We start from the raw sequence: 27,479 nt of genomic DNA on the forward strand, positions 1-27,479 counted from the left end.
TAGAGGGTACTAAAGTGCATATGCGATAAATCTAGATAGGTATCTGAAGTTTTTTATATACAATTTAATGAAATATTAACGAAAAAGTTATCAAAAAAATAAAAACGAAACCACAGGAGGGTAATTTGATACATTTTAAACCACATGTGGGGCAAAGTGAAAAACTATGAAACCACACAGGGGGTTTTCTGAAGTGTCCTAAATTTAGATTCAGACTAAGTAGTAAAATAATCTCTTATTCCTTTTATATCTAAACACAAATTTTACTAACGTAAAAAACAAATCACTACACCTAATATTGTGTTACACAATAATTTATTTAAAATTTTTGATTTCCACATTTTATACATTTTTTTTTCCTTCTTTTTATATTTAAATAATTTCTTCACCATAATTTTTTAAAAAAACCCAAAATAAGTACAATGTTGCAGTACTCTAATTAAGTTAAATGTAGAATCCATTTATTCGTATTATCTATTTGTAAAAAAAAAATGTAGATATCAATACTAATTCTAACACATAACAATAATTAAGTCTTAAATACATTTACATATTTTACCAATCGATAAAATACTTGCATTAAAAAAAAAAAAAATAGCGGAGAATACACTAAGGAAGAACCTGAAAGATTACAAATTCTAATACTAACGGACTTATTCTTGTTAATTTATTCGAGCATATTGTTAAATACGATTATTTACTTAGTTACTGAGTGTTAGCTACTTTTTTTTATTTGATCAAAAGCAATAAGGGTTATTAAATTTAGTTTATTTATTATTGCAATTTTAATTTTAATTTTAAATTCCAAATTTTAAAATTCACAATGTTCAAATATCAAATATCAAATTTCAAATTTTAAACAGTTTTCAACTTACAAATAGTTCAATTTTCAAATTTGTAATTTAAAAATGTTCAAATTTTAAATTTCAATTTATAATTTAATTTTTGATTTCTAATTTTCTATTTTCAAAACTTTAAATTTGAACTGAAATTTTTAATTATAAATGTATAAATATGTTCATTTATAAATTATTAAATTTAGAAATCAAAAATTTAATTATTGTTGTTTTTTTTTAATTTCAAATTTTAAAAGGTTGTTAAGATAGACATGTCGTAAAAGAATAATTGCTCCATGTATATCTGATTATGAAGTGGCAATGTAAGAGTGAAAGTTAAGCAGAACCTATATGTACACGTTTGGTAATTACAAACCTGAGCAATCTACATATTTGAGTACTTTACAAATACATGTACATACACCAAAGGTATACAATGCAGGAGCGAAAATGAATGAGTAAAATCTGAGAAAAGACTGTACACCCACTATCTATACTTATATAAAGCCGAACAATTTACAGATTTGATTACCTTATATATACATATACATACATCAACGGTAGTATAGGAGTGAGGCAATAGATGTTGTTTTGTTTGCTGATTTAGACGCTCTTATTGTGGCAAAGTATATGATGAAGCAACATTACGACAAAAAGTCAAATAAAGATTCTCATATATTTTGCTGGAAAATCTAGAGTTATTATATTCTGGAAAAAATTGCATCAACTTTGGATTATATTGAGAATGTTGTTGCATGGGTTATTGTTGAAAGTATAGATTGTTTTTTTTTTGTTCCTCATACATGTTAATTTGAGCCAATCATTTAAAATTGGGCATGAAGTAAAAGGTCCTATGTAAATTTTAAAAAATTTTAGATTATATAGCTCCCAAAGTAATACAATGTAATTGCAACTTAAGTAGGTAACAAAAGATTGTCATGTTCTGGAAATCATCCTAAACAGAGCGCACCAACCAAAGACCAGCAGGTAATTGCCTATAAACAGGTCATCCAACCTACTGCTGATATCAGTTATTCGACCCAATATGTGCATCCTGGGTGAGTGTTGTTCCAGCAACCATCATTGCAACATGGAAATAGCAGGTATATGTGGCTCGGGAAAAACTGGGGAATAACATAAAAATATCCAGAAGGAATAAATGAAAGTAATTAGAGTAAACATAAAGCAGTTAATTAGAAGTACAATGGAGGTCAGGAGATAAATTCACATCAGTAAGATTAAATGAAAAGTAAAATTAGCAGATTAACAGTATTACGAAGGATTACAAAATATAACGAAATCCAAGAGCTGGTCACTTTGAAACCAGAGCATCCAAACCTCAACCACAGGCTCAAAATAAACTGTTTAAACAGAAATATATAGCTCATGCACTATGTTAAAGGAATTCAAAGACTAATGGAACATATTATGAGATCTTAATGAGAATATATTTAATAGCGAAACTGAGTTATTAGAACAATATGGCTACCATTTTATAAATATCAATATAAGCTTATGGAAGGGCGATCCAAAAGCGTTGTCAAAATTCAATAACCGGGTAAAAGAGGATTATGTTTTTAAAATATAGTTAATAAAGTAGTGTGACAATTATTTACCATTTATTAGGAAACATGGTACTCTCAAATTCAACATAAACTCAACAAATTCATGCATGCGAGAAAGAACTGCTGAAAAATACCTAACAATTAATGTCCCAGGGTAAAAATTGCAATTATATTAGCTATATAATCTTTCCAAATGTGTTCAAATTGAATTTTATTTTTTATCGAAACCTAATCTAAGAAAAACATGAAGTATAAAAGGAAAGATATTATTGTGCTTATCTTCATAACCTACACCAATGAAAATTTTAAGATATAGCCTGCGCAAGATACAACGGAAAGCAAGAGTTAGTGCCTAGAAAGCAAACCATCCAAACCTCATGTCACTTTTTTTATATATCATCATAGCCTCCCTAAAAAAAAAAAAAAAGAATAAGGAAAAAGGAGAACACAACAGCAAGAAAGATGTTAAAAGAAGTTCCAATTCCAACACCCAAAAATTCCACATCAAACACAACCAATTGTAATAACAATTTCCTAAATAGTGACCGAAAACAATAAACCGCACACTGAACCAATATTAGAACAAATCAACATACAAAAATGCATCCTTTACCAAACCATTCACCGGAAACAGACCCAATAACAATAAAAGCAAAGTATCTAACCCCAATTACAGAAGCCAGAGCAGATAGACACACTCACACACACACACACATACACAGATATACATATATATATATATGTACATATACACACACATATATAGGTCAGAAAATAAAATTGTTAGGCAATGTAAATATGTTATGGTAAAAGGATTGTTAGAAAATTATAAAGTCGACCAAAAACAGGAAGTCACAATATAGAGTTTTACTCTATATGCTCTTGCATGTTGTATATATATATATATATATATATATATATATATATGAATTCGGCTGCCTAGACTTTCAATTTGAGTTTCACGACACATATATATATATACACACACTATATTCAAAGGATTTATTTAAAATCTAGTGTTTCTTTCTCTGAAGTAACTAAGGAATGGACAGAAACATAAGTATGGAACTCAGAAAACAACTGTTATGTGTAACGCTATAATAATTTTTAGTTAACTGTAAGTTATTTGATTAGATGCTCTTCCACTTAGCTAAAAAATATTGTAGCTGTTAAGTAGAAATTTAAAGGAAAGGAGCAAAATCTGTACATAAGTATAAACATGGGAAAAAGGGAAGTACCTGATTAGGTACCTGAAACGAAGATTCAACAGATAATTTAGCCGACCCATAGGAGAACATAAGTAGTTAGATTAAGCATGTTATGATAACAATGACCAGTAGAGAATCAACAGAGTTAATTTGTAGTAAAAAAAGAAAAATGTTTCTAGTCTGAATTTTGGACAAGAGAGGCCTTTGAGATAAATAGGCGAACACTTTGCATTAAGAGTTATTGTTGCACCAACACAAAGATGCGAGGATTCCATAGTGCAGCCATAATAAGGGTGACAAATGAATTTGCACTTACATATTGACAAAATCAATGTCTCTTGGAGATACATCCTGATATGGAGATCTTGACAAATATCACATTTGCAAACATTTCTGTGACGTCCCAAATTCCCAGGGGTCACCCATTCTAGGACTACTCCCGTTCTAGCACGCTTAACTTTCTTAAACTTTTGGGCCTTACCACCACCCAAAATGCTTAAGCCGGGTTAAGAGTTTAGCCCTATTATATCTCACATATAGGACTATCTGGGGTCTCACAATTTCCATTACACAGGAACAGGTCATTAAAATTTTGTGTCGGATCACAAGAAATACATTTAAAATGATACTCCAAAGCAGGTAGTTATTATTTTGTGCCCATTTCGAAGAAGTAAAAAAAATAAGCAACAACAATACAAAACCTGTGAAGAAATAAGTATAGAACGACGTACACAGAAGTAAAAAGTTTTAACAAAGAAGCTGAAAGTATACACATATAATGTGATGGTTACCTAAGTACATGAAGCCACATTACATACACACATGCCCAAACAGTTTAAGTGTGCTTAGATGAACATGTTATGGAAAAAGGAAGGCCAGAAGTGAGAAAAGGAGTGTTTTTGCTACCAAATATTTCACCAAGAGTTTGCGTCAGAATACAAAAAAGATATTTAAGATTCTACACCAAAGTAGGTAATTAAGATTTTGTGCCCATTCAAAAAAAGCAACTAAATAAGCATCAGCAATAGAAAATCTATGACGAAATAAGTACAGGATGACATATATAAAAGTCGGAAGTTTTAACAAAGAAACAGAAGATGTACACATATATGATCAGATTCGCACACAAATGTAGCACAGATAATAACACACAGACAAGCGCATAAGTACAAAGCAAATATTAAGTTCCAGATGATGTAACTATCTAATGGGAGAGGCTCACAAAGTTGACTAAATACCCAAAAAGTACCGGACGATGTCACGGGAGAATTACAGCGAGTGAATTTGTAGCAAAACCTATACATAAACACTTAGTAATTACAAAATTGAGTAAATTACAAATTTGAGTACTTTATATACATTTACACATACACCAATGGTACACAATGCAGGAGCGAGAATGTAGGAGTGTAATTTGAGCAAAACCTATACATATGCCATTTTTAATTATAAAATTGAGCAATTTACAAATTTGAGTACTTTACATATATATATATATGGAAGATGGTAACAGTAGCATCTCAAATTCATTTTTTTTTTATATATCAGCTCTCACCACTGCCTCAAGAAAAAAGACGAAAAACTTTAAAATATCCAGAAGGAAAGATTAAACTAATCGGAGTAAACAATAAGTAGTTAATTAGAAGAGTAATGGAGGTTAGGAAATAAAATCCAAGGATCAAATTGGCCATGAAGTAAAAAATCCTATGTAAATTTTAAAAACTCTAGATTCGATACCTCCCAAAGTAATACAATGCAGTTTCAACCTAAGCAAGTAGCAAAAAGTTGTTAAGTTAAGCATGTCCTGGAAGAAATGGCTGGTGAAGATTCAACAAAGTCGAAATGAAGACAAAACAGGGGTACGGAATTAGAACTAACCCTATCATGAGGAACAAATTTAGTACTGTTCCAACAAAAAGCCCACTATTTGATATGCTAAATGCTATTTTGTAAGCCCTCTATTATTTTCAATAGGTGTAAATTTAATACACGAAACGTTTCAAATTTTCACCGATGTATATATATCTATTGGATATTGCTTATAATGTACAGAAGCATAATCTTTTCTCAAATAAACACCAGAGATCAAGGAAAAAGTCAAATAAAAGAGCGGGGAAAAAAGTAGGTACAAAAGCGAGCAGCAAACAGCAAGCAAATTATGGGCAAGGAAAAAGTGGAGGCTCAGCCTACGATTAATTTTCAATAACCAGGAGGGAGCAAAACTGCAATTTAGCTGGAGTAGAGCTAAATCTATACTCAAGTAGACCTAAATCTACAAAACGAAAATGACAAGCAGCTCACAGGAAAATGCTAGCTCAAAACCTCCAAAGTCTACAGATTCTGTAGACGTGCAAGTAGAGGACAAAGAAGTAAAAAAACTTATGCCGGCCATCCCGTCATCATACATGGCTTTCTTTCGATTTGCGTCTGGTTTTCAATAATCAGGAGGGAAAAAGCCTACAATTCAGCTCGAGTTGAGCTAAATCTAAACTCAAGTAGAGCTAAATCTCCAATACCCATATGCCAAACAGTAGACCAATAAATGCTAGATCAATACCTCAAAAATCTACAGATTTTGTTGATGTGCTAGCAGAGCATAAAGAAGTAAAAAAATTATGCTGTCCATTCCCTCATCATATGTGACCCTTATTCAATTTGGAAATGAAGAGACTACGAAGCACCATATATGTTTTTACTATTTTGGAAATAAAGATTCAGATATACCCAGTTTTTTACATTGTTCACACACACACACACACACACACACACACACACACACACACACATATATATATATATATATATATATATGTATATATAAAAATTAAAATTTGAGTCCATAATTTAATTTACGTTTGAACTTAAATTTGAATAAAACTTTATATAAATTAAAAAATAATTTAAATTCAAATTCATAAGTTATATTCGAAATATTTGCTTACTTCTTAATTTTTACTTTAAGTTCGAATTAATATTTAAAATTATATTAATACAAATTTGAGATATATTTTATTTCAATTGACGAAAATATATCTTATGGTTATCCAAATGATTCTAATAAAAATACTCCCAATACTCTCTGGACTATCTGTATTTATAGTTACAACTGTAATGTATCTTGTACAAATATTAGTCCATTATATTTTTTGCATGCTGTACTATCATATAAACATAAAAGAGAGCTGTGACATTTGCTATCAAAAGTACACAAATATATTTCAATTGAGATATATTTTATTTGAATTGACGAAAATATATTTTATTTCAATTGAGATATATTTTATTTCAATTGAGATATATTTCGAATTAATATTTAAAATTATATTAATATAAATTTGAGATATATTTTATTTCAATTGACGAAAATATATCTTATGCTTATCCAAATGATTCTACTAAAAATACTCCCAATACTTTCTGGACTATCTGTATTTATTGTCACAACTGTAATGTATCTTATACAAATATGACTTCATTCTATTTTTTGCATGTTGTACTATCATATAAACAGAAAAGAGAGCTATGACATTTGCTATCAAAAGTGCAAAAAGTAAGAGGAGCATTTCAACTGGAATCATCAGGATAAGCATAAAAAAAACGTCTTCAAGTGGATAATGAGATATTTCACAAAGAAAATGGTAACACTTTATTCATATACGCTCCATCAATTGCACGGCATATGTTTAACGCACTGATTCACAATACAATAAACTATATTGTCTGAATACTTTTGTTACTGCACATATTGTCTCTATTGTGACCACATAGACATTTTTTCCCCTTTTTACTTCAATTTTATTATAGCATCTATTTGGTCGCAGCAGAGAAGCATATGCACGAAGAAGAAAACGAATCCATACTTTCAACAATATACTATGCACCAACATTCTTAATAGATTCCATAGTTTTTTTCAAGTTTTTGTTGCAGGAGAATACAAATCATTAACCAACAATATTCCAAAGATGTTATTTACAACTTGACTAAATATTTCTATACTTCATATGTTTGATCCAAACACACATTAGGTCGTGAAATTTAAGTTACAACCTGTAAGGCTTAAAATACACGTTGTATTTCTCTTACTAAAAAAACCCAACTTTTGCAACAAATTATTTGAGGAATTTATCTGACAATTTGTCATAATTTAACCTCACCATATACTTTGCCATTATAAGTCTGAGGATTATGTTAATTATGCACCAAAACCTGCTACCTAACTATTTGGCATAATTTTACTATTTTGTCAATAAGGAAGACCATCAATTTACTAATTTGCTAGATTTCTATTTGACCATACTTTCTAAGTTACCACTAAACGAAAAATATTCTTTCAACAATAGACTATGCAACATCATTCTTAATACACTCCATAGGTTTTTTCATGTTTTTGTTGCAGGATAATACGGACCATTAACCAGCAATACTCCAAAGATCTTATTTACAGCTTGACTAAAGATTTCTATACTCCATACGTCTGACCCAAACACAAATTATGTCGTGAGCTTTAAGCTGCCACCCATTAGGCTTAAAATACATGATGTGTTTCTCTTACTAAAAAACAAACAACTTTTGCAGCAAATTATGTGAGGAATTTAGTTGTCAAATTGTCACAATTTAACCCCACCATATACTTTGCCATTATAAGTCAAAACATTATTTTAGATGTGCACCAAAATCTACTATCTAATTATTTGTCATAATTTAGCTATTTTGTCAATAAAGTAGACCATCATTTTACTAATTTGACACAATTTTATTTGACTATGCGTCCTAAGTTGCCACCGAACAAAAAATTACATCATATATAATTATTTTCCTATCCAATAAGTGTATTACTTTGTATACTCACAATAGGTTACACATTTCTTTATATGTAAAAGATCAGATTAATGAAACAACTCTTAGTTTTTAATAAAACAGCTCTATGTGAGCTAAAACAACTCTAGTTTTTAATAAAAGAACTCTAGTTTCTCTTGATAAACAACTGTATTTTTTGCAGCAAAATGTATGAGAAATTTCAATTGCCTATTTGTCATAACGTAACCTCACCATATACTTTCCCACAATAAGTTAAGGAGTATTTTTTGCTAATGAACAAAATTTTATTACCAAACTATTTGGCATAATTTTACTAATTTGTACGATTTTTTTGGTACAATTTGTCAATGCACCAAAATTTATGTCACATATAATCCAATATAAGTTAGACTGCGATTTTCTTATTTAAGTTGTTGCTTACTGGGTGCAATCACAATATTTGGCATGTATCTTTGGCTTTTTCCTCAATTAATATCATTCCTATATTGACACAACTACGATTTAATCATGCAAATATCCACAATTTGTAACTTCCTTTCGTTCACGAAACAGCGATAATGTACAGTATCCATTCGCTGTGAGTTATAACGTGATTAAAACAATATACAGTAAACCTGATAGAGTATATACAAACAAAGTGCTACCATATTTTGTGCGAATTTGCCTACAATACACTTTAAGAAATACATATTATGCTTATCCAGATAGTAAAGCAGGAGAAACATTTCTACTGAAATTATCTGGATAAGTATAAGATACATTTCTATAAGTTTATGGTACTAAATTTTGTATAACGTATGGTAATACTTTATGAATATATGTTTCACCAACTTCACTGTATTTGTTTTTTTTTTTTTTTTATTAGCCCCAATGTATTTTTTTTACAAACTTTTGCAACAATTAAATTTTCTTACAATAACTAACTTTTCTTATAGTAGTTTTTTTATAAACATTTGTAATACCTTTTCCTTATTGTTATTTTTCTAAAGCAATCAAACACTTCTTGACATAATCTATAAGTCCAAACATCAAGATATAGCTAAATCTCAAGCACACTTTGTGCAATACATCATCTTTTACTTATGCAATAACATTGTCTATATCATATAGTAGAGTTAGCATTATTATTAACACAGTTAACCGAAAAACTGGCCTAAATCAATATGATTTAATGTAGCCAATTTAGCAGGAAATTATTTTTCATAAAATTCAGATACAAATTTACGAATTGTACACAGATTTATTAGTATTCAAATTCAAATACACACAATTATAGAAATTATATAAGACTTAGATTTTGCAAGTAAGAAATATTGTAATAGGACTCGTTCAATTATTCACTCATATAACTGTTCTAAATCTGTCGGTATGATAAACAGTTAAGCCATATGCACTCATATACGAAACCAAACAAAGATCATTTTGTTAATTAATTTACACTCCGTAAATTTTCCACAATCATTTATAAAAGCATCAGGAACTGATCAGCACACACATTAAATAGTCCCGAGCAGTAAAAAAAAGTAGTGTTGGGCAGAATAAAACATGCAAGTGCATGAACATGACAGAACTAAGACAAGAAACAGAGGCAACACCAAGATCTAACATAAAGATACTTCAGTCGACAGATAGGTTCAGTTTTAGAATGAAATTGTGTAAACTTGGAAGCAAGTATAGTTTTTTCGAAACATATTCATATAGTTTTTTATCTACAATTACCTTTCACACCAATATTAAGTTTGTACTTAATAGAGTATTAAAATAACAGTTTGACCGAAACAGAGGCAGTAGGTTCACATATAAACATAAAAGAGAGCTGTGAATCTTATACCCAGTACTTAATATTTTCAAACGTAACCATATGACAGGGTAAAAATTGCAAATTTTAAATTGCAATAGAGTGTTACGCCAATAAAATTTGAGTGTTTTACATGTAATCTGCCTTGTTGCTAAAATAGAGTGTTACATGTAATAATCATTATTGGAAGAGTTAGAGACAACGAAGCCGATCGTCTGCGAGGAACCTAGGTCTGCAAACTTACCGGTAGAAAAATAATCCTATGATACATTTGGAAGAAAATAGAAAAAAACGTAATTTGTGGAATATAGTTATATTATACTCTAAAAAATAGAGTAAACTTACATTCTACTTTAACCAAATAAAAAAAACCCCACCATTTGGGGCTGTCAAAGATGTATCAATTCACTCATATAATTGTTCTAAATCTGTCGGTATGATAAACAGTTAAGCCATATGCACTCATATACGAAACCAAACAAAGATCATTTTGTTAATTAATTTACACTCCGTAAATTTTCCACAATCATTTATAAAAGCATCAGGAACTGATCAGCACACACATTAAATAGTCCCGAGCAGTAAAAAAAGTAGTGTTGGGCAGAATAAAACATGCAAGTGCATGCACATGACAGAACTAAGACAAGAAACAGAGGCAACACCAAGATCTAACATAAAGATACTTCAGTCGACAGATAGGTTCAGTTTTAGAATAAAATTGTGTAAACTTGGAAGCAAGTATAGTTTTTTTTAAAGATATTCATATATAATAGAATTATTCTTTTCTTCAGATTCGTCGTCAAAAATTTCTGATATACAAATTATAGTCAAAATAAACTGCACCATAATTATAGTACAAATAGACTGCACCATTACTCAAATTATAGTAAAATTAGACTACACCAACAAAATACAAAACCTGTTTTTATGCAAAATGAAGGAAAGGAGGGCCTAGTTTTTACACTCTAAAGTGTATTCAACAGTCAATAAATCAATCATATAATGGTTGGCTGCCTACTGCAACATAAACAAAAGGCTAATATGACAAAAAAGCATGCAGAAAAAAATTTAGAAATACTCCAGATTTCAAGACGTACTCCAGATTTCCAATCTGTAAAGATAAAGTATTATTCCTACAAATATATTGATATTCTATAATAATGTCAATTATATAATTAATGAAATAATCTAACAGTTGTTAATATTTCATTTAAAGACATACTCCAGATTTCTTATTTGTAATTTTCTGACTACAGTTCGTTTTTGTCCAACATATGCACAAGAGACTAATGGAACATATTATGAGATCTCAATGAGAATATATTTAATAGCGAAACCGAGTTATTAGAACAATATGTCTACCATTTTATACATATCAATATAAGCTTATGAAAGGGCAATCCAAAAGCGCCAACAGAACTCATTAATCGGCTAAAAGAGGATTATGTTTTAAAAATATAATTAATATAGTATGACAATTATTTACCATTTCTCAAGCTGTTAAAGAACAGTCTCATGATGTTAGCTTGAACTAAATGGGAGAAAATTAATATGTTATGAGCCTGACATGACTCGAACTCGGACTCGAACTCGGGATCTCCTGCTCTGATACCATGTGAAACAACTATTGTACTCTAAAAACTAAAGCTATTAAAGAACGGTATTTAAATATTTTTGTAATCCCTTTAAAGAATTTATCAGAGTCTTGTAATCCCACCAACTCACCAGCACCAACTTTACCTACCAACTTCAATTTATGTACGAACTACGAAGAAGTCTCTCTTCTCCATATCTTTTGGCATGTAGAACTACGAAGATGGTTTTTTCTTAACCACGCCATGGTCTATGGAAAATTGTTCATACAAATCTTCGAAACATTTTTTATCCTCCAAATTAAAGTCCCTAACATCAAAGCTAAACTCAGCACGTAGCTTTCTAACAAACTATCGTGCAGCATCTTCGATAATATGGATTTTCTTTTGTTACTCGACATTTTTTTCTACTGTGACCAAATATTTGGTCACAGCAGAAAAATATGAGAAAAATTCCAAGTCCTGAACATGATGGAGGATTATACTGGGATAATAATATTGACAAATATATTGATATTCTATAATAATGTCAATTATATACTTAATGAAATAATCTAACAGTTGTTAATATTTCATTTCAAGACATACTCCAGATTTCCTATTTGCAATTTTCTGACTACAGTTCGTTCTTGTCCAACATATGCATAAGAGACTAATGGAACATATTATGAGATATCAATGAGAGTATATTCAATAGCGAAACCGAGTTATTAGAACAATATAGCTACCATTTTATACATATCAATATAAGCTTATGAAAGGAGGATCCAAAAGCGTCAACAAAACTCATCGATCGGCTAAAAGAGGATTATGTTTTAAAAATATAATTAATATAGTATGACAATTATTTACCATTTCTTAAGCTGTTAAAGAAGAGTCTCATGATGTGAGCTTGAACTAAATGGGAGAAAATTAATACGTTATGAGCCTGAGATGACTCGAACTCGAACTCGAACTCGGGACCTCATGCTCTGATACCTTGTGAAACAACCGTTGTACTCTAAAAACATAAGCTATTAAAGAACAGTATTTAAATATTTTTGTAATCCCTTTAAAGAATTTATCAGTCTTGTAATCCCACCAACTCACCACCACCAACCTACCAACTTCAATTTATGTTCAATACGGTATTTAAATATTTTTGTAATCCCTTTAAAGAATTTATCAGAGTCTTGTAATCCCACCTACTCACCACCACCAACTTCACCTACCAACTTCAATTTATGTACGAACTACGAAGAAGTCTCTCTTTTCCATATCTTTTGGCATGTATAACTACAAAATTGGTTTTTTTTTTAACCACGCCATGGTCTACGGAAAATCGCTCATAGAAATCTTCGAAACATTTTTTATCCTCCAAATTAAAGCCCCTAACATCAAAGCTATACTTAGCACGTAGTTTTCCGACTAACTGTCGTGCAGCATCTTCGATAATATGGATTTTCTTTTGTTACTCGACATTTTTTTCTACTGTGACCAAATATTTGGTATTGAAAAATCTAACTTATTTTAGAAGAAAGATACCACAAATATTTGACAAAAAAGGAGAAGTATTGAGTAATGGTTAAAGTAGAGACATTTTTAAACTATCAAATATAATGTCTTTTATTTTACTCGTAATACAATAAAGATATACTAAATTACTCACAATAACGATATATTAAAATAATTAAGATTATAACCTTATGAAAGGAGGATCCAAAAGCGTCAACAAAACTCATCAATCGGCTAAAAGAGGATTATGTTTTAAAAATATAATTAATATAGTATGACAATTATTTACCATTTATCAAGCTGTTAAAGAACAGTCTCATGATGTGAGCTTGAACTAAATGGGAGAAAATTAATACGTTATGAGCCTGACATGACTCGAACTCGGACTCGAACTCGGGACCTCCTGCTCTGATACCATGTGAAACAACCGTTGTATTCTAAAATCTTAAGCTATTAAAGAACGATATTTAAGTATTTTTGTAATCCCTTTAAAGAATTTATCAGTCTTGTAATCCCACCAACTCACCACCACCAACTTCACCTACCAACTTCAATTTATGTTCAATACGGTATTTAAATATTTTTGTAATCCCTTTACAGAATTTATCAGAGTCTTGTAATCCCACCTACTCACCACCACCAACTTCACCTACCAACTTCAATTTATGTACGAACTACGAAGAAGTCTCTCTTTTCCATATCTTTTGGCATGTATAACTACAAAATTGGTTTTTTTTTTAACCACGCCATGGTCTACGGAAAATCGCTCATAGAAATCTTCGAAACATTTTTTATCCTCCAAATTAAAGCCCCTAACATCAAAGCTATACTTAGCACGTAGTTTTCCGACTAACTGTCGTGCAGCATCTTCGATAATATGGATTTTCTTTTGTTACTCGACATTTTTTTCTACTGTGACCAAATATTTGGTATTGAAAAATCTAACTTATTTTAGAAGAAAGATACCACAAATATTTGACAAAAAAGGAGAAGTATTGAGTAATGGTTAAAGTAGAGACATTTTTAAACTATCAAATATAATGTCTTTTATTTTACTCGTAATACAATAAAGATATACTAAATTACTCACAATAACGATATATTAAAATAATTAAGATTATAACCTTATGAAAGGAGGATCCAAAAGCGTCAACAAAACTCATCAATCGGCTAAAAGAGGATTATGTTTTAAAAATATAATTAATATAGTATGACAATTATTTACCATTTATCAAGCTGTTAAAGAACAGTCTCATGATGTGAGCTTGAACTAAATGGGAGAAAATTAATACGTTATGAGCCTGACATGACTCGAACTCGGACTCGAACTCGGGACCTCCTGCTCTGATACCATGTGAAACAACCGTTGTATTCTAAAATCTTAAGCTATTAAAGAACGATATTTAAGTATTTTTGTAATCCCTTTAAAGAATTTATCAGTCTTGTAATCCCACCAACTCACCACCACCAACTTCACCTACCAACTTCAATTTATGTTCAATACAGTATTTAAATATTTTTGTAATCCCTTTACAGAATTTATCAGAGTCTTGTAATCCCACCAATTCACCACCACCAACTTCACCTACCAACTTCAATTTATGTACGAACTACGAAGAAGTCTCTCTTCTCCATATCTTTTGGCATGTATAACTACGAAATTGTTTTTTTTTTTAACCACGCCATGGTCTATGGAAAATCGTTCATAGAAATCTTCGAAACATTTATAACCTTATGAAAGGAGGATCCAAAAGCGTCAACAAAACTCATCAATCGGCTAAAAGAGGATTATGTTTTAAAAATATAATTAATATAGTATGACAATTATTTACCATTTATCAAGCTGTTAAAGAACAGTCTCATGATGTGAGCTTGAACTAAATGGGAGAAAATTAATACGTTATGAGCCTGACATGACTCGAACTCGGACTCGAACTCGGGACCTCCTGCTCTGATACCATGTGAAACAACCGTTGTATTCTAAAATCTTAAGCTATTAAAGAACGATATTTAAGTATTTTTTTAATCCCTTTAAAGAATTTATCAGTCTTGTAATCCCACCAACTCACCACCACCAACTTCACCTACCAACTTCAATTTATGTTCAATACAGTATTTAAATATTTTTGTAATCCCTTTACAGAATTTATCAGAGTCTTGTAATCCCACCAATTCACCACCACCAACTTCACCTACCAACTTCAATTTATGTACGAACTACGAAGAAGTCTCTCTTCTCCATATCTTTTGGCATGTAGAACTACGAAATTGTTTTTTTTTTTAACCACGCCATGGTCTATGGAAAATCGTTCATACAAATCTTCGAAACATTTTTGTATCCTCCAAATTAAAGTCCCTAACATCAAAGCTAAACTCAGCACGTAGCTTTCCGACAAACTGTCGTGCAGCATCTTCGATAATATGAATTTTCTTGTGTTACCCTACATATTTTTCTACTGTGACCAAATATTTGGTATTGAAAAATTTAACTTATTTTAAAAGAAAGATATCACAAATATTTGACAAAAGAGGAGAAGTATTGAGTAATGGTTAAAGTAGACACATTTTCAAACTATCAAATATAATGTCTTTTATTTTACTCGTAATACAATAAAGATATACTAAAATACTCACAATAACGATATATTAAAATAATTAAGATTACAAAAAAAATAATAAAAATAAATGCAAACTATTTGGATTATAATAACTATTAAAATAATTAAAACGGTCTGTAAATGTATGGATATATGTATGGTTGCTATATATTCTTGGCCAACTTTGTAAAATTCTACCAGTCCTCATTTTATTTTCGTGCTTCCATGGGTAATCTGTTGACTCTTTGATCCAAAGACCTATTTAGGTACATTACTTTTTTCCAGATATATACTAATGTGAATATGTGTGTGCAGCTGTGTGTGCTAATGTTTAGGGTACAGGGTTTAGGGTTTGTGTGATAGGGATTTTTCTTGCTGTTACCTTTCAAATAATTCTTGATGATCGTTGTAGTATGCTTAGGCTATATCTTAAGATGAGCCAAATCTCTTATGTTACTTGCTATTTCTTTTTTCAGCATGGTGAACTATGTAAAAAAATATTTGCCCTATATTAGATTTTCCTGAAACAACAGAGTAAACCCAACCACCGACATAACAACTATGCACATGTAGAAAGAAGCAGAGAATGGAAAACAGATTAGTATACACGAAGAGAATGAAAGGAATAATAATAAACACACATAGGCGAGAATACATATTATATTTCCACACCTTGTGCCGATAGATGTAGCAGAACAAAGAACCAAAACGCAGAATAAGCAAGATCTAACAAAACAGGATAGGCAAGTAGCGAAAACCATAAGCATATGAATATAAGAAATAGACCAAGATAAGAGGAACTATTTATAGAGATAAACCAATGGAGAGGAGTAGATAAGTTTGCGGAAGGAAGAAATGAAGGAAAAAGACAAACTCCAGGGTCAAATCAGAAACCCACAGATCCTGTCAAATCCCAGCAAATCCCCACAGCCATCTACATCGCAGGTCGAATCCTACCGGATCCAGTAAGTTGCTAAAGGGCACGCGTCCTCACAGCCATCTACAGCAGTACGCACACGCCCGTCGAGTTGTTGGAGGCAAATAGTTCATGAAGATTTTTCATCAGAACACAAAAAAGACATCTAAAATTATACGCCAAAGTAGGTATCTAACATTTTGTGCCCGTTTTAAAAAAGTAACTAAATATGTAACAAAAATACAAAACCTGTGACGAAATAAGTACAGGATGACATATATAAAAGTGAAAAGTTTTAACAAACAAACAGAAGATATACACATATATGATCAGATGCATACACAAACGAAGCACAAATAGTAACACACACACACGTGCATAAGTACAAAGCAAAAATCAAGTACCAGACGATGTAACTATATAATGGGAGAGGCTTACAAACCTGACTAAACACCAAAAAAGTACCAGATGATGTAACCAAGTAATAGAATAAAACCTTCATATTAATCTACAAATTCCGGTAAACTCATACAATTATGATAAATACGAATACGTAATTTTGTTGGCCTAAACAATACATAACCATATAGACAACATTAGTATAAAAAACCACAAAATTTTGGACAAACAATATTTCTACGACGACCAAAAACCTAAATTGTATTCATTTATTGTTACTGCACACGATATTCCTACGATATTCTAACTGTGGCCAAATATTTGAGATGTCCTTTTTTTAAAAATATGTTTGATTTCCCAATACCAAATATCTGTTCACAGTAGTAAAATATGTAGAGTAACAAAAGAAAATTCATATTATCAACAATAAACTATGCAACAACATTCTCAATATAGTCCAGAGTTGATTTAATATGTTTCCATAAACTACAACCACATAGGTAGTTTTAATCATCATCTAAACCAACTAAACACTTATGAAAACAAAAGCCTAAGAACGTAATTAAAGATCATGTGGGAATCTTCGTTACAATTTTATCGTCTAAATCCGAGAACATAAAATTCACAACATAGGAACTTCCAATCATTCTCGAAACTAATTAGACATTTCAGCCAGGACCCAAAGCCTAAATTATATGGTTTTATTGTAACTGTACGCAATATTCCTACTGTGATACCATAGTTTTACAGCAGATAAGCAAAAAAATAGAAAAGCAAAGACATCTAATTTGAATTCATATAAGAATAAAATAACAGCCAACAAAAGTTTATTCATGAGAACAACAAAAGAAGGGAAGATAATTGGAGGACAAAATGGTATGATCTGGGCTTGAAAATTATGCAAAAGTACATAGTAATTTGGAACAAAGGACCCACATTGCAAAGTTATTTATGTACGTTATATTCTTAAATGCAATTCTATCTGCATCTAACTTGAGTAAGTAAACTCCGGTGCTCCTCATGAGATCTTTTTATAAATACTTCAGCTTAGTTGTAAAAAAACTCAAATGTTCCTAATACAAACCAATCCCCAACCTGATACCTAATGTCTACCCTGGATTATTCAATTTGTGAATATATGCAATACCATATTAAGCATTTTCTTTTACTTCTTTTAACCGATCACACATTTTAGGGGTAATGTATCAGGCTCTAGTAAAAAAATAAATAAAACTATCCGAATCAGATTTAAAAAGCAAACAAAGCTGCAAAAAAGCTTGTAAAAAATACTTCAGCTTAGTTGTAAAAAAAACTTAAATGTTCCTAATACAAACCAATCCCAAACCTGATACCTAATGTCTACCCTAGATTATTCAATTTGTGAATATATGCAATACCATATTATGCATTTTCTTTTACTTTGTTTAACCGATCACATATTTTAGGGGTAATGTATCAGACTTACGTAAAAACCAGTCCGAATAAGATTTAAAAAGCAAACAATGCTGCAAAGAAACTTTTCCAAAAATTTAGGGGAAAAAATACAGGAAAACATATATGCATTACACACATAAATATAGGCAACACCAAAAGCAAAGTTCAACGTGGAATATCTAAAGTACTGTACAATTCACCAAAAAAAAATTCCCCAAAATGTAAATAGTTTACCGAGGGTTCAGAAGCAAAAAAAACTCAAACACTGAAGCAATATAGATGCTTTTACTAATCTACAAATACAGAGTCAGGCCTAACAACTTTTTTCCATAGTTCATATATACATATATATACACAAACGCACACACATATTTTTTTACTAATTTATAAAAAGTAAGTGTATGTTGGTCAACATCCACTCCCTCAAACACTGAAGTAACATAGATGCTTTTACTAATATACAAATACAGTGTCGGATCTAATATCTTTTTTTCATGGTTCATATATACATATATATACACAAACGCACACACATATGCTTTTACTAAAGCTAGTTGGCTAAACTATCTTGCTTAATTTAATATGGGATGTAAGAACTTGAACTTTGGTATAGGCAGTTCTTCACCTATACAACGTAGACGATCTAGTATCAGATATATAGAAAACTTGGATCAGACAAAATCGGGGAAAAAACTAAATTAATTGCGACCAAATTGATACAATCAAGCATAGGATTTAGGGTTTAGGGTTTAGGGTTTAGGGTTTAGGGTATAAGTTTTAGCATACATGTTGTGCATGCAATGTTTCAATGAATATAATAACTATAGTTTTTGCAACTAAATATACGACAAAATTCATTGCACTCGTTGTCATAATATAGCCACAATATATACTTTCACACAATAAGAAAACCTAGGTCGAAAAACTACAACATCTATACTTCTAAGGACTCACAATGTAGGAACCTATATTGTATAGATTTTTGACAAATACATGCGACGTTTCAACTGTGGCCAAATATATCTACACTTACAGGCCCAATATATCTATACTTCCAAGGGGTCACAATATAGGAGCCTAAATTGTATGACTCTTTTGAAACCACACACGACATTTATACTATGGCAAAATATTTGAAATATGTTTATTTTTAAATATGCTAGATTTGCCTATACCCAATATTTCACCATAGTAGGAAAATATCTTGAGGAACCAGAAAAAAAAATCCATACTTTCAACAATAACCCGTGCAACAACATTCTCAATATAATCCAAAGTTGATGCAATTTTTTCCATAATATAATAACTCTAGGTTTTGCAGCAAAATATATTAGAATCTTCATTTGACTCTTTGTCATAATGTAGCTTCATCATATACTTTGCCACAATAAGAGCATCTAAATCAGCAAACAAAACAACATCTATACTTCTAATCACTCACAATGCAGGAAACTATATTGTATGGAATTTGTGCAATGCCTAAATTGTATTGCTTGATTGTAACTGTACACGACATTCCTACTGTGGCGAAATATTTGAGATATCCTTATTTTTTTAAAATATGTTTGATTTTCCAATACCAAATATTTCGTCACAGTAGAAAAATATGTAGAGTAACAAACACAAATTCATATTATCAACAATAAACTATGCAACAACATTATCAATATAGTTCAGAGTTGATTTAATCTGTTTCCATAAAATACAACCACCTAGGAAGTTTTAATCATCATCTAAACCTACTAAACACTTATGAAAACAAAAGCCTAAGGACATAATTAAAGATCGTGCGGGAATTTTTGTTACGATTTAGGAGGAACTAATTAACTACCTATTGTACTATGACACAAGAAGAAAATGCATGATGCAAAACAGAACAACATCTATACCTTTAACATAAGACAAACGATATTTCAACCACAACCCGAAGCCTAAATTGTATGGATTTATTGTAACTACACGCAGCATTCCTACTGTAATACCATACTTTTACAACAGATAAGCAAAAAATAGAAAAGCAAAGACATATAATTTGAATTCATGTAAGAATAAAATAACAGCCAACAAAAGATTATTCATGAAAACAACAAAAGAAGGGAAGACAATTGGATACCAAAATGGTATGACCTGGCCTTGAAAATTACGCAAAATTACATAGTAATTTGTGACAAACCACCCACATCGCAAAGTAATTTATGTGCATTATATTCTTACCTGTAATTCTATATGCATTTGACTTGAGTAAGTATACTCCGGTATTCATCATGAGATTTTTTTATAAATACTTCAGCTCAATTGTAAAAAAACTCAAATGTTTCTAATACAAACCAATCCCAAACCTGATACCTAATGTCTACCCTGGGTTATTTAATTTGTGAATATATGCAATACCATATTAAGCATTTTCTTTTACTTTGTTTAACCGACCACACATTTGCTGCAAAGATACTTTTCAAAAAATTTGGGGGAAAAACTAAAGGAAAACATATATACATTACACACATAAATATAAGCAACACCAAAAGCAGAGCTAAACGTGGAATATATTAGATACTGTACAGGTCACCCCAAAAAAATTCCCCAAAACCTAAACAGTTTACAGAGGGTTCAGGAGAAACAAAAAAAAATAAAAAGAAAGTGTTTATTGGTCAACATCCATTCCCTCAAACACTGAAACAACATAGATGCTTTTACTAATCTACAAATGCAGAGCCAAATCTAACAACTTTTTTCCATAGTTCATATATACATATATATACACAAACGCACACACATATGCTTTTACTAATTTATAAAAAGAAAGTGTATATTGGTCAACATCCACTCCCTCAAACACTGAAGTAACATTGATGCTTTTACTAATCTACAAATACAGAGTCAGATCTAATAACTTTTTTCCATAGTTCATATATACATATATACACAAACGCAGACACATACGCTTTTACTAAAGCTAGTTAACTAAACTATTTTGCTTAATTTAATATTGGATGTAAGAACTTAAACTTTGGTATAGGCAGATCTTCACCTATACAACGTAGACGATCTAGTATCAGATATATAGAAAACTTGGATCGGACAAAATCAGGAAGAAAACTAAATTAATTGAGACCAAATTGATACAATCAAGCATAGGATTTGATACAAAGACCTACAACTTCCTATTTAGCTTACAAATGTGGTCCTTAGTCGAGCAATAACTTTTCCTTATTTAATACATACTTTTACCACACACAAAGTTTCAAGCATTCCCTAGACCAATCAACTACATATTCTCATAATATATAAGTTTTAGCATACATGTCGTGCATGCAATGTTTCCATGAATATAATAACTATAGTTTTTGCAACTAAATATATGAGAAAATTCATTGCACTCTTTGTCACAATATAGGAACCTATATTATATACCTAGGTCGAAAAACTACAACATCTATACTTCTAAGGACTCACAATGTAGGAACCTATATTGTATGGATTTTTGGCAAATACATGCGACGTTTGAACCGTGGCCAAATATATCTACATTTACAGGCCCAATATATCTATACTTCCAAGGAGTCACAATATAGGAGCCTAAATTGTATGAATCTTTTGAAACCACACACAACAATTCTACTGTGGCAAAATATTTAAAATATCTTTATTTTTAAATAAGCTAGATTTGCCTATACCCAATATTTTACCATAGTAGGAAAATATCCCGACGAACCCAAGAAAACAATCCACACTTTCAACAATAACCCATGCAACAACATTCTCAATATAATCCAAAGTTGATGCAATTTTTCCCAGAATATAATAACTCTAGGTTTTGCAGCAAAATATATGAGAATCTTCATTTGACCTTTTGTCGTAATGTAGCTGCATCATATACTTTCCCACACTAAGACCATCTAAATCAGCAAACAAAACATCTATACTTCTAATCACTCGCAATGTAGGAACCTATACTGTATGGGATTTTTGCAAATGTGCATAAACGACATTTCAACCACGACCAAAAACCTAAATTGTATTGATTTATTGTAACTGTACACGACATTCCTACTGTGGCCAAATATTTGAGATATCTTTTGTAAAAAAATATGTTTCATTTTCCAATACCAAATATTTGGTCACAATAGAAAAATATGTAGAGTAACAAAAGAAAATTCATATTATCAACAATAAACTATGCAACGACATTCTCAATATAGTTCATATTTGTTTTAATCTGTTTCCATAAACTACAACCACATAGGAAGTTTTAATCACCATCTAAACCAACTAAACACTTATGAAAACAAAAGCCTAAGGACGTAATTAAAGACCGTAGAATTGGTAAAATAAGGCTAATGTATATATAGTTGAACTTGGGCTTGAAGATTAAGAAAACTCGTCACAGATTAGGTACGATATATTAGTTAAATAAAATTGCTTTTCCACAGAGCCTAAACATTAAGGGATCGTTCAGAAGTGGAAAGTGGAGGACGATGTAAAATTTGTGAGTTTCGTAAGCTCGACTTTATCTCCTACCCCACCAAACTCAAAAGGCATATCTCAGTATAATTTATGAGTTAGAATTTGAACGAAAACCACAACACAGGAACTTTCAATCACTCTCGAAACTAATTAACTACCTATTTTACTATGACACAAGAAGAAAATGTACCATGTAAAACAGAACAACATCTATACCTTTAACATAAGACAAACGACATTTCAACCACGACCCAAAGCCTAAATTGTATGGATTTTTTGTAACCGCACACAACATTCTGACTGTGATACCATAGTTTTATAGCAGATAAGCAAAAAATACAAAAGCAAAGACATCTAATTTGAACTCATGTAAGAATAAAATAATAGTCAACAAAAGATTATTCACGAAAACAACAAAAGAAGGGAAGACAATTGTATACCAAAATAGTATGATCTGGGCTTGAAAATTATGCAAAATTACATAGCAATTTGAGACAAAGCACCCACATCGTAAAGTTATTTCTGTACGTTATATTCTTACCTGTAATTCTATCTACATTTAACTTGAGTAAGCAAACTCCGGTATTCCTCATGAGATTTTTTTATAAATACTTCAGCTCAGTTGTAAAAAAACTCAAATGTTTCTAATACAAACCAATCCCAAACCTAATACCTAATATCTACCTTGGATTATTCAATTTGTGAATATATACAATACCATATTAAGCATTTTCTTCTACTTTGTTTAACCGAAAAAACCAGGCCGAATAAGATGTAAAAAACAAACAATGCTGCAAACAAACTCTTCAAAAACTCTGGGAGGAAAAATAAAGGTAAACATACATGCATTACACACATAAATATAAGCAACACCAAAAGCAGAGCTAAACGTGCAATATCTAAATTACTGTACAGTAAAGTAAGTACTTAAGATTTTGTGCCCATTCAAAAAAAGTAACTAAATAAGCAACAGCAATATAAAATCTGTGACGAAATAAGTACAGGATGACATATATAAAAGTGGAAAGTTTTAACAAAGAAACAGAAGCTGTACACATATATGATCAGATTCGCACACAAATGTAGCACAGATAATAACACACACACAAGCGCATAAGTACAAAGCAAATATTATGTACCAGATGATGTAACTATGTAATGGGAGAGGCTCACAAAGTTGACTAAATACCCAAAAAGTATATTCCTTCAAACACTGAAACAACATAGATGCTTTTACTAATCTACAAATACAGAGTCAGATCTAACAACTTTTTTTCATAGTTCATATATACACATATATACACAAACGCACACACACACACACACACACACACACACACACACACACACACACACACATATATATATATATTATATACACAACAATAAAAACATATCTAACTAAAAAAATTTAGGCAACATAAAAGATACAAAAAACATATAAAACGTAGGGAGGCTCAGATATTATTTCCATCCAACCTTAAGATATAGGTTGAGGAAAGGAAAGCGAACACTATGAGGTGGTTGCCTAGTAAGTAGGCGGTCAAAAGCAGCTCTTTTTTTTTTCCATTCTATTCATCCAGACTGCTGAAAAAGGAGATAGCAAGAAAGGTAAGAGATTTGATCCATCTTAAGATATAGGTTGAGGAAAGTACAATGCTCACCAAAATCAAAGAATCACAACAGCCAGAAAAAAAAAATGGAATCTTAATTTTTTTTTGTTTTCTTCCGGTATTTGTTTATTCTGTTTTTGCAATTGGTAACAGCACGTACAGGACTACTTACTGGGTCAAAAAACAACAAAGGAAATCCAGACCATACAATCAAAGAGAAAAAAAAGAAAAACGGGAAAAAACAAAAGCAAGATCAGAGAGTAAATCCAGATGGAACATATTATGAGATCTCAATGAGAATATATTTAATAGCAAAACTAAGTTATTAGAACAATATGGCTACCATTTTATACATATCAATATAAGCTTATGAAAGGACGATCCAAAACCATCAACAAAAGTCATCAATCGGCTAAAAGAGGAGTATGTTTTTAAAATATAGTTAATAAAGTAGTACAACAATTACTTAACATTTCTCAGGAAACATAGCACTTCCAAATTCAACATAAACTCAACAAATTCATGTATGCGAGAAAGAATAGCAGAAAAATAGCTAACAATTAATGTCCCAGGGTAAAAACTGCAATTATGTTAGCTATATAATATTTTCAAATGTGTTCAAATTAAATTTCATTTCTTATCGAAACCTAATCTAAGAAAAACAGAAAGTACAAAAGGAAAGGTATCATTGTGGTTATCTTCATAACCTGCACCAATAAAAATTTGAAGATATAGGCTGCGCAACATACAACAGAAAGCAAGAGCTAGTCGCCTAGAAACCAGACCATCCAAACCTCATGTCTCTTTTTTATATATATCATCATAGCCTCCCAAAAATAAAAAAAAAGAATAAGGAAAAAGGAGAACACAACAGCAAGAAGAGTGCAAAAAAAAGTCCCAATCCCAACACCCAAAGAATCCACATAAAACACCACCAATTATCATAACAATTACCTAAACAGTGACCGAAGACAATAAACCACACCCTAAACCAATATTAGAACAAACCAACATACAAAAATGCATCCTTTACCAAACCATTCAGCGGAAACAGACCCAATAACAATAAAAGCAAAACATCTAACCCCAATTACAGAAACTAAAGCAGATTTACGTATTTAAACTACAAGAACTGTGAACTGGTTGCAGTTTGACTACACATCTATAACTATAAGTAGTGTTTAAAGAGCGGATGAAACACGACTTCTCACACAGCAGAACCATCAGTCATAATAGTAGAGCACCTATTTAAAACCCAAAATCAAAAAGCATATGGCAAAATCATCAGTTATACAAACACGACTTTTGTCAACCCCTACCACCATAATAACTCGGATACGCTGCCGGACCTTCCTCAGGAACACCCCCGCTATTACATGGGTAGACAACACCAATCTTTCACTGTTTCACCGAAGCAAGGCACTTAAGCAAATTATCCTTGAACTCCCTCCGGTCCGAAAGAAGTTCCTCTTTCTCAGCAAGGAGAGAGCTGCAGTACACCTTTAAGAGGTTGCAGTCGCGTCTGAGCCGCTTATATTTACCACGAAGCAAGCTATAATCAGCAGAAACACGCTCATATAGACTCTTTAAAAATTTCTTCTCTTCTAGATTACTATCTTTGACCTCAAAACCAAACTCAGCACGTAATCTCGCAACAGCACGACAGGCGGCATCCTCCTCTGTCTCATCGACAGTAGAGCAAAACGCGCCCCAGCAACGAATTGTCCCCATAACAATCTCTCCTCTAGGAACCTCCACCTCAACATAAGCACTAAGCAAGCCCCCATTTCCAATTGGGATTCCGTACACAGGTGCTGCCAAAGAGAATCGCTGACAGATAATGCGCAGAAAATCTCGGAAACATATTTCCACAACTACGCCTGCCATGACTCAAGCAAAAAAGCCGCACAAAGTAAACACCCACAAATCAAAATATCTAACCGGACCCTCTCCTGTAACACGCAAGAGCACCACAAGGCAGAAAGTAGGCGAAAAATATCGGGGATACGAAACCGTTCAGTATTTATAGCCAAGCAAGTAAAGCAGAAAACAGAGCGAGAGAGAGCCCGCGAGCGCCACGCCTCGCGCGGAGTGGGCTGCGATCGCGTTAAATATAACTATAATAATAAATTAATGCATACTGACCACCAACCGTAGGAGGAAACCATGCCGGGCCGTACAGCCGAGAACGTGCGGTGGAGGAAAAGTCGCCGCCCACACCACCGACGGAACAACGCCACCCCCCAGTCCTACGGGCTGTCGAAAAGGAACAGGCGGACGGGATGGCAGACGGGACAGGCAACAGGGCGGGAGAAGGCGAAGAGTACGGCAGAAGGTAGACGGGACGTCGGACGGGACAGAACGACAGGACGGCGAGGGGGGCAACGCCGCCCCATACGGGCGGATGCGACGTTGTTCCCGAGGGAGGACAGCGTTGCCGTCGCCGCTACGAAACGAAGGAGAGAGACGCGAGTAGGGCTCGAACCCTATCGCCGCTATGGGGGCGCCGCCGTACGGGAGGGCGGAGAGCTCGAAACGCGGGTAGGGCTAGAACCCTATCACCTACGGGGGCGCCGCCGTTAGGGAGGGCGGAGAACCCTATCGCCGCTACAGGAAACGAAGGAGGGAAACGCTAGTAGGGCTCGAACCCTATCGCCGCTACGGGGGCGCCGCCGTACGGGAGGGCGGAGAACCAGATCGGCTCTCGAAATCACGACCGTTCGTTTCGCTCGCGGTTGTTGTGA

General features: G+C 32.2%; 1 long non-coding RNA gene across 1 annotated transcript; it reads right to left on the reverse strand.

Annotated features, from left to right (window-relative positions):
* Nucleotides 1-1,688: 1,688 nt before the first annotated feature.
* LOC109705867 lies at nucleotides 1,689-27,424 on the reverse strand. The gene is made up of 2 exons (XR_002214945.1): nucleotides 26,881-27,424; nucleotides 1,689-1,960 (listed from the first exon to the last, which is right to left on the reverse strand). It is a non-coding gene; the product is annotated as an uncharacterized LOC109705867 (long non-coding RNA).
* Between the last annotated feature and the right edge of the window lie 55 nt (nucleotides 27,425-27,479).

Source organism: Ananas comosus, unplaced genomic scaffold, assembly GCF_001540865.1.
Source record: "Ananas comosus cultivar F153 unplaced genomic scaffold, ASM154086v1, whole genome shotgun sequence".
In the NCBI taxonomy this organism is placed as follows: Eukaryota; Viridiplantae; Streptophyta; class Magnoliopsida; order Poales; family Bromeliaceae; genus Ananas; species Ananas comosus.